The sequence below is a fragment of the Myotis daubentonii genome, chromosome 1 (assembly GCF_963259705.1).
Source record: "Myotis daubentonii chromosome 1, mMyoDau2.1, whole genome shotgun sequence".
NCBI lineage: Eukaryota > Metazoa > Chordata > Mammalia > Chiroptera > Vespertilionidae > Myotis > Myotis daubentonii.
The window spans coordinates 156,189,666-156,199,670 of NC_081840.1; positions in this window are offsets into that span (position 1 = coordinate 156,189,666).

The window sequence follows — 10,005 nt, forward strand, 5'->3', positions numbered from 1 at the left end:
TTTCCGAGTTCTCGCGGGATGAGGGTGGGACGTCCCTGGCTTGGATTCCGGTACCGCGCTCGGTCAGCTCCAACCGTGATTGGGAGCGGAGGTGGTCACGCGCCGCCCTGGAGGGCTGGGGAGGAAGCGTGCTCGCCGCCGGAGAGTGGCTGACCTGTTCGTTACTCCCGCCGCCGTGTGGCAGCCGACGCCCCGAGGCACCATTGGACTTTGAGCCTGCGCCGGCCACGTGGGCCGGAACCAGGCGGCGGGGCCTGGGCAGGTGCGGGCGGCCGGCTGGGGTCAGGCCCGCCCCCCGGGAGGTTGCGTAAAGTGGCCTGACCCCCGCTGCGGCCGGCGGAGGCCCGCCCCGGATCTCTCCCTTGGCAGCGCCTGGGGTTGTCATATGCGATTGTCATTTGCAACTTTTTTTTTTTTTCTAGCCTGCCTCTTTTCTAAAGGTGAGAACCTAGCGTGTTTTAAGGAGTTCAGAAATCACTTTTTTTTATCTTTTTTTCCGGCCTGTGTAATTCTTGCTTGGTGTCGCCCACCCAGGTGCGGCCTTAGGAAATTTAGAAGAAAAAAAACAACTTCCTTTTAAAAAATAACCTTAGTATGGCCCTAGCGGAGTAGGTAGCTCAGATGGTGCGTTGTTCCTATAGCCAAGGTTGCAGGTTCGATACCTGGTCAGGGCACATAGAAGAATCAACCCAGAAATGCATAAATAAGTGGGAAAACAAATCAACGGCCCCAGATGGTTTGGCTCAGTGCATAGAGCATTGGCCTGCGGACTGAAGGGTCCCTAGTTCCATTCCAGTTAAGGGCACAAGCCCAGGTTGCTGCGTGCAGGAGGCAGCCAATCAATGCTTTTCATCACTGATGTTTCTATCTCTCTTTTCCTCTCTGAAATCAATAAAAATATTTTTAATTGATGTTTCCCCCACCCTCTCTCAAGTCAATAAATTTTTAATTTTTTTTTAATTAAAAATAATCCTTAGTACTAGTAAGCACCCAGTAATGAGCTGGTGTGTGCTCATAGACAGCATGCAGGATGACCTGGAAAGAACTCAACTATGCGTGGCCTCTGAGCAGCAAGGAGAGGTTTCAGAGGTAAAGCAGTTAAAGAAATTCCCAAGAAGATGTGATGAAGAACTTCAAGATTTGAAGGAGCAGCTCTCCGGGATTTGTCTGGATCCATTGAAAGGATTAAGGAGTTCAGTCCTCTTTCAGGAAGAGCCAGGCACAGTAAAGCAAAAAGTCCTTCCTACCCCCGAGAAGAAGTTAAATTTATTGTTCACCTTCCTGCCAAACTAAGCAAATTACAGGGTCAAGAAAAACCAATTTTTTTAAGCTATATGCTCATTTGGGCACAGCTACGAGTGTATAATTGATGTAGCATACTGGAAAAGATGATTGCTGGTTTTGTTTTTTAAGCTTGGCTTTTTTGCCTTGACAGTTTTACATTAAATGTCTTATCTTTGTGACTGTATTTACCTTGCTGAAAGAGATCATTATGCTAAGAAAATGTTCTATTGGCATTATTTCTTAAGTAATTATTAATACCATTTTTATAAATGGGTATAATTAACTCATAGACTGGAAGCTTTTGTTAAAATGCTCTTTTCTCCTTCCTAATCACTGACTGTAATTTGTAAACATCTGTCTAGAATTGATTAAATGACCCCATTTGGATAGGAACTGAGTATCACTGATGTAAGGTAAAAATTAAAGTGTTATAGAAGGAAAACCTCACAGGCTAATCCCTCTAAAGATTCCCTTTACACAAAGCTGAGACATTAGGAGAGAAATGTTAAAGAAAATAATTGCTATTCCCTGGCTCAGTGGTGGAGTGTTGGCCTGCGCACCAAGGGGTCGTGGGTTCAATTCCTAGTCAAGGGACCTACCTGAGTAGCAGGTGTGTGCAGGAGGCAACCAATAGATGTGTCTCTCTCACATTGATGTTTCTCTCCCCGCCCCCTCCCCACTTGGTCCAGCGGATAATGGAAGTGTACAAACTACAGGGGCATTCTCTGCATGGGATTCACATCAGGAGGGTATCCAGCTTCTCTATGGCCTTCAGAAGCGTCTTATCCAAAACACCTGCTGAGCCTGGAGGACAACCTGGAGGTCAAGAGGAAAGGCTGCCTTTATTGTGTGTCTACCCCTCAGCCCCCACCTGAATGAGACTTCAGAGACTAGACTGTTTTATCTGGGGCCCTTCTCCCTCCCCTGCTCTCCTTTGCTCCCATGTTCGTGGGGGATCTTTCAGTCTGCAGGCCGACGCTCTATCCACTGAGCTAAACCGGTTAGGGCCATGGGGGATCTTATTATTTTTTTAAATATACATTTTTCATTGATTTCAGAGAGGAAGGGAGAGAGAGAGAAACATCAACGATGAGAGAGAATCATTGATTTGCTGCCTCCAGCACACCCCCTACTGTGGGAGGAGGCAGCGAGTCCACAACCCAGGCATGTAGCCTTGGCCCGAATTGAACCTGGGACCCTTTAATCCACAGGCTGACGCTCTATCCACTGAGCCAAACTGGCTAGGGCCGTGGGGGTTCTTATTAAAGTATTTGGCTCTCTCAAATTTTGTAATAAACTTGCTACACCATTAAATAATAATAATAATCAGCATAAATAGGGGGAAGGCCAGATTTTATTAGGAATTAAACCTGTGCCTACTGAGAGCTATAACTAAAACCAACTATTAAAATAGTAGCTAATCAGTATATGAATAGGTTTACTAGTAGGCCATGAGCATAGAAGAAAAGTTCCCTTGTTTGCCTTCATGACCCATACTACCTCCAACACACATACCCTTTTTTTTTTATGTATAAGCAGAGGCTTGTGTTCTCACATCTATATATATGAAAGGCTAATATGCAAAGTGTCCCCTGGGGAGTTCGACCAAAGTCTGGAAGTTGAATCGCTCACTATGACGTGCACTGACCTCCGGGGGGCAGCGTGGAATGAAGGTAGGCCCTGGCCGGCAGCCAGCAGCTGGGGAAGGAAGGCCCCGATTGGCCCTGATCACTGGCCATGCCTAGGGACCCTACCCGTGCACAATTTTCATGCCTTGGGCCTCTGGTGTATATATAAAAGCCTAAGCGACCATCTGACTGTTCGACTGCCCCACCCAGTCCCGCCCTGCTGGCCATCTTCTAATTAATTTCCTTTTAATGTGCACGAATCCATGCACTGGGCCTCTAGTATAAAGGCCTGTACAAGTGATTTTCCTAAAGGCCTTGACAACCAGTTTTTACCCTGTGATAGGCCTGCATACTCAGCAGGAAGAAAGTTTGTATTTCCTTCAAGATTTACTATCAAATATCAGCTGTATAAGAGCTATTCAAACTGAATCTTGCTAAACAGAACTGCCTTCCTTCATAGTTAAATCATTCAAATTCAAGAAAGACTGTAACAACTTTTTACAATGTTTCTTTGCCCCATAAGGTGAGTTTGAGAAGGTATGTTATATTGGACAATGCACCTTTCTTGGGAAGAGGGAAAGCAGTTTATATTTACATACAACTTAATTGGATTTGGATTCGTTAGTGACCAAACAAATTTTTATAAATAGACAAAACTCAAGTGCAAAGTTTACTAGACTGCTGAACAAATTGTGTAATAGTGAGTGTAACTGACTTTTGGTGGCTAAGCAGATGATGGCTTAAGAAGGTACTGTTGTTGCTCTCCAAGTAATCAGGAGTCCCCGTGGATATTTATACTAGAGGCCTGATGCACGGATTCGTGCACTAGTGGGGTCCCTCAGCCTGGCCTGCACCCTCTTGCAAACCGGGACCCCTCAGGGGATATTGGACTGCTGGCTTTGGCTCAATCCATCCCCAAAGGGATGTAGTAGTGTGCAAAGCAGCAGGCAACTGGGGAGGAGCTCTGAACTCCGGCTGGGCACCCGCTGCTCCCACACATCCCAGCCCCACTGCACTTGCCACTGCACCTGCCGCTGCAGCTTGGTAGCATGCTGTCGCGGAGGCAGGAGAGGCTCACACCATGCAGCTGCACTCACCAGCTGTGAGCCCAGAGTCTGGCACCCATCAGTCAGCTAATTGGCGCTCCCACTGTGGGAGCGCACTGATCACCAGGGGGCAACTCTTGCATTGATTGTCTGCTCTCTGGTGATCAGTGTACATCATAGCAACTGGCCAGCCGGTCATTTGGTTGTTCAGTTGCTTAGGCTTTTATATATATGGGTGTATCCTTATAAACAACAGAAATTTATTTCTTACAGTTCTGGAGACTAGGAAGCACAAGATTAAGGTGTGTCTGGTGAGGGCTCTCTTCCTGGTTTGTGCTGTCTTTTCACTGTTTCCTCACAGGGCAGAAAGCATAAGAGATTCCTCTGGTTCTGCTTTTATAAACTTACCTATATTTTGAACTGACATGAAATACTGACCCTTTAAAAAAAAACCACTAGCAATAACGAGCCTTTTTCTCGGATTACCATTAACCACTGAATGTTGAGGCTTTCAAGAATATCAGCTGAGCCTGCTGGCACAGCTCAGTGGTTAAGCATTGGCCTACAAACCAGGAGGTCATGGTTTGATTCCTGGTTGAGGCACATGCCCAGGTTGCAGGCTTGAACGCCAGTGTGGGGCATGCAAGAGGCAGCCTATCAATTTTTCTCACTCATCATTGATGTTTCTATCTCTGATATTCACTTTTTAAAAAAGAATATCAGCTGAACTGTGTTTCCATGTTTTAAGTGAAGGATATTTCATCCATATTCAGAAGAAATTACTGACTAACTTGAAGGCATTGGATGAAATAACTGAATTTAAAGCTAGTAAGCCTCAATCTAATAAAGTTTAGTTTTATTGACAATTCAAGTCTATGGCCCTGCAGAAGGCACAAAACAAAACCAGAAAACTGGACTAATCTTCAACAGATTGAGTCCCCCTCCCCCTCCAAATTATTGTCTTCTCTTGCATCTTCTACCCCACTTATTCCAGTTGCCAAGGAACTTTGTAGACAACAAATACTGTTTAGAGTGAAGTGGCTTGAAAACCACTAATTAGTTCATGTAGCAAAAGCCACAGAAGATAGTTCCTGATAGAGGAAAACCTTGGGTGTGGGGGAAGGAGGAGGTTGGTGGAGAGAAGTGGAAAACACCATTAATATTGAAAACATTTCAGTTTCCAAAATGGCTGCAGAATAGATAGAAGCCACACTCACCTGCTCCCACCGCCAGATTTAAAGCTCAATTATAAAGCAACCAACCTGAATAACCAACTGAAGGCTAGCTGAACTGAAATATTGTAACTAAGGACTTACAGAAGAAGCCACATGGAGACGGGTGAGAAGTGCAGAGACACAGAAAGGGCTGGCCCCTGCACCCCTGGGGTGGCAACTGAGAAGCCAGAGGGATATCTTGGCTGCAAAACTCCCTCCCCCCAGGTGTGAGGGGCGCAACCTCACACATGGATCCCCAACTCAGAGCAACAGAGATGGGAAGAGGAGCCTGAATAGCCTCTAGTGGTGAAAATCAGTGGGGATTCAGTCTGTCTTGGGGAGGGGTGGGGGTGTGGCGCAGGGAGGGGGGCGGCAGGCGGGGAGTGAGTCTGCTAGAGACCCAGACGCCACCTGCCCGGGGTCCAGCACTTGTATTGTTACAGCACCAGCCTGGGGAATGCACTGCCTGGTCCTGCAACTGCTAGCAATGCCACTCTACCTAGACAGTGGTCAGCCCGCGGAAGGGTCTGCTGGCTGCAATCAGCAGGGCGGCGCTCCTTTTCTGGAGAAGTTCTTGGTAGACATTCAGTGAAAAGAGAACCGTTCTTCTCCTTCTCAAGCACCCAGCCTGCACCCCACACCCGCACCTGTCAAATCCCTTGGCCTGGTGTCCACTCCCTGTGGCCCCACCCTGCAGAGTTCTGTTACTCAAGGGGATCAGAGTGCCGCCCAGAGCTGGGACTATCATCAGAGCACTGTCTCCAGGGAGGCTTTTGTCCGGGAATCAGATGGGCAGGTGCTGGGTTGTGTCTCTACATCACAAGGAAGCCACTCCTATCTCCCTTGGGAATTCAGCCCTCCTATCCCGGTGTCTGCCCCTCCTTCAGACTATTTGGATCTGCCCTTCCAAGTCCCACTGGTCCTGCCCTGCTGAGCTGAGCACCATCAGGTGGAGGGCTGGGGGAGGAAGGGCTGCTTGGAGCTGGGACCTTTGGAGTGTGTCTCTCTCAGAGGCTATTTTCAGGGACTGGGACAAAGTGCGTGGCCCCCTCCTGCAGGCTCAGCTGGCACCACCCCCAATAGGAGACTTCGTTTTTTTCTTCATCCTTACCTGAGGGTTTTTTTCCCATTGATTTTTAGAGAGAGAGGGAGGGAGGGAAGGGGGGAAGGGGAGAGAGAGAAAGAGAGAGAGAGAGAGAGAGAGATCAATGTGAGAGAGACCAGGGTTCAAACCTGCAACTCAGGTATGTGCCCTTGACTGGGAATCAAACCCATTTTCAGTGCATGTGCTGACGCTTTAACCACTGAGCACACTGGCCAGGGCAACAAAAGACTCTTTTGATCTGTCACCGCAGTCCCAGTACCTTTGTCCTACAGAGCTTGCTCCTGCAGAGGGGTCAGCTGGCTGCCCCCAACCTGAACCTGCAGTGCTCTCCTGGGGGAGCTAGAGTTGGAGACTCTGGTAGAGACTGAGTGTTTTGGTTCCAGAGTGGGATCCACTTCGCTTTCATTGAGTGCCTGACCATGTGCCCCCCAAGTAGGGAGCCCACTAGTCCCATCCTCTGAACCCTGGTTGCCCCCACCTACCGAGCTCATGATCTGCGGAAGGATCTGTAGGTCACGGCCAACCTGAGCCCACTCTACAGTCTTTCTTCAGAAGACTTTGGAGAAAGACCAGGCAACCTCTGAGGCAGAGTAGCTGACAGGGGGAGGCGGACCTCAGAAAGCCTCAGACCTTTCAAAGATCTGTCCCCAGCCCTAAACTGGAGGAAGCCGACCCTTGTACACATATTGACCCCTCCCACGCACACCCAGGCCCAGAAGACACAGCCACCAAAAGAACAAAATAGAAATAGAGGCATGGATACATGGAACAGACTGACAGCTGTCAGAGGGGTGGGGTTTGGAGGGCAGCTGGCTAAGAGAAGGTGAAGGAATTAAGCAAACACACACACACACACACACATCACATCACATCACATCACACATAGACACAAACAACAGTATGGTTTTAGAAAGAGGGAAAGGGGAGTGGGTAGGTGGAAGTGGACAAAGTGGGGGGAAATGGGAATAGAAAGAGATTTTGCTGGGGTGATGGGAGCACAATGCAGTGTGCTGATGATGTTTTATTGAGTTGTACCTTTGAAACCTGTATGGTTTTGTGAACCATTAGCCCCCAATAAATTCGAGAGAGAGAGAGAGAGAGAGAGAGAGAGAGAGAGAGAGAGAGAAACAAGAAAATAATTCACATCTTTATACAGAGCAAGAGTCCCCTGGGAGTCTTATTTATACTTATTTTACTAAGCCTCCACCTACACTTTAAAAAGCAACAGGCTGAGTCCAGGGAAAAGAAAATCAGAGTGAACCTTAATCGAGGCCATCTTTCTCTGTCATGAACTACTGCAACATTGCCCAACCAGTCTTCCCCTGTGTGTTCTGACCATTATCTTAAAATGTGAATCTGTTCATAGTCATGCTTTTGCCTATCTTTTACATTTAGAATAAAATGCAAATCCTTTAATTTGGCCTCAAAGGCATTGTTTAATCCAGCCTCTGCATCGCTCTCCAACTTCATCTTGCTAGTCTTCTTGCTAACTACACTCCAAACATACTAGTCTTTCAGTTCCTTAATCTGGTCAAGCTTTTAACCATTCAGGGCCTTTGCACTTTTGTGTTTCTCACAGCTACCAACCCTCACTTCTGCACCTCTTCCCACTGCTAGTTTTTTCCACTTCCTTAAGTTTCAGCTTAAAAATATTTGCTGACCACATTTTCTAAAGTAAGTTCCCCTTGACTTTTATGCTCTATCAGCACCTGCTTATTTGTTTCATTGCTTTTTATCAAGTTGGTAATCATTTTCTTTTCTTAGTTTTTGTCTGCCTGCCAATTAGAATGTAAACTCCATGAGGGCAGGAATATTACATATCTTGTGACAATGTTATGCCCCTAACACCCAGAACAGTGCTGAGTACCTGGCAGATAATGAGTAAATACTTGATGAATGAAAAAGAGACCTGGAAATTGATCCCTTGATCAACAAGGAGAAAAATGTGATGAAATAGGTATCAGTTCCTCTTTTATACTTTTGAGAAGTGCAGCTGCTCTTTTGGCAGAAGATACTAAAATTAGTGTAGAAGATCTGAATGATAGGGATCTAAAACCTGGATAGCTAATGCTGAAGATAAAACACCATAGGACATCTAGAAAAAATATTTCATGAAGTTCCAAAAATATATATTTCCTAGTTTCTTTTTTTTAAAATATATTTTATTGATTTTTTACAGAGAGGAAGGGAGAAAGAGAGGAATAGAGAGTTAGAACATCGATGAGAGAGAAACATCGATCAGCTGCCTCCTGCACACCTCCTACTGGGAATGTGCTCGCAACCAAAATACATGCCCTTGACCGGGATCGAACCTGGGACCCTTCAGTCCACAGGCCGACGCTCTATCCACTGAGCCAAACCGATCAGGGCATTTCCTCGTTTCTGATAGATCATTTACCCAACTCACTTCCACGAACTGTTCATCTGCTCTCCTTCCCCATCTCAGCAGTTACTGGTTCCACCCTGGGCCCAAACCAGCTGTTTAACAAACCACCCCAAAACTTAGTGACTTAAAAAAACACCTAGCCTAGCCGGCATGGCTCAATGATTGAGCATCGACCTATGAACCAGGAAGTCACGGTTCGATTCCCAGTCAGGGCATTGTGCCTGTGTTGCAAGCTCGATCCCCAGTGTGGGGCATGCAGGAGGCAGCCCACCAATGATTCTCTCTCATCACTGATGTTTCTATCTCTCTCTCCCTCTCCCTTCCCCTCTGAAATCAATAAAAATATATATTAAAAAACAAACAAATACCTAGAGGCTTAAACAGAAGCCTCTTTTGGTTTCGTAAGCTGAATGGGCTTAAGTGGGTAAAAATTGCTTGGCTCTATGATGCAGTTGTAGTTAGTGGCTGAGGAGGGGTCATCTGTAGGTTGCCTGTAGACTGGACAAGACATCTAAGATGGCACACTCACACAGCAGACAGCTGATGCTGGCTGTTGGCTGGGAGCATAGCTGGATCTGCCAACCAGAGCAGCTATGTATGTGTGACCTCTCCATTTGGCTTCACTTCTCAAAGTGTGGTGGTTGTGTTCCAGGAGTACAAGTTCCAAGAAGTAAGAAATGGAAGCTTCTGGTCTCTTAGTGCCCAGAAACTAGCACAGGGTCCTTTCTACCATTTTCTGTTTGTCAAAGCAGTTACAGAAATCACCCAAATTCAAAAGGAGGAGCCATAGATCCCACCTATCAATGGGACGAGAGTCAATGAATCTGTAGCCATCTTTAATCTGCCACAATACCCCATTACGTTCTGGCCATTCCACCTCATAAAAATCCTTCCAATCCTTCTTTTCAAACTCACTGCCACTAACTTAGTACAGATCACCATCAAATTCTCTCCTAGATAATTGCAAACGCTTCCTAATTGGACACCTGACCTTCAATTTGGTAGTCTCAAACCTGTTCTCCATATTATGACCCAAATGATCTTCATAAAAATCAAAAGTGACTGCCCTGGCCAGTGTGCCTCAGTTGAGCATGGTTCCATACACCGAAGGGTTGCTGATTCGATTCCCAGTTAGGGCACACGCCCAGGTTTCGGGCTTGATCCCTGGTAGGGGGCGTGTAGGAGGCAGCCGATGGATAGTTCTCTTCATCAATGTTTCTCTCCCTCTCTCTTCCTCTCTCTCTAAAAAAAGGGGGGGGACAAGAAAATTAAAGGTGACTGAATTGACCATGTATTTAAAATCTTTCATGGGTCTCCAGCTTTCCAACTTGAGCCCAGCATA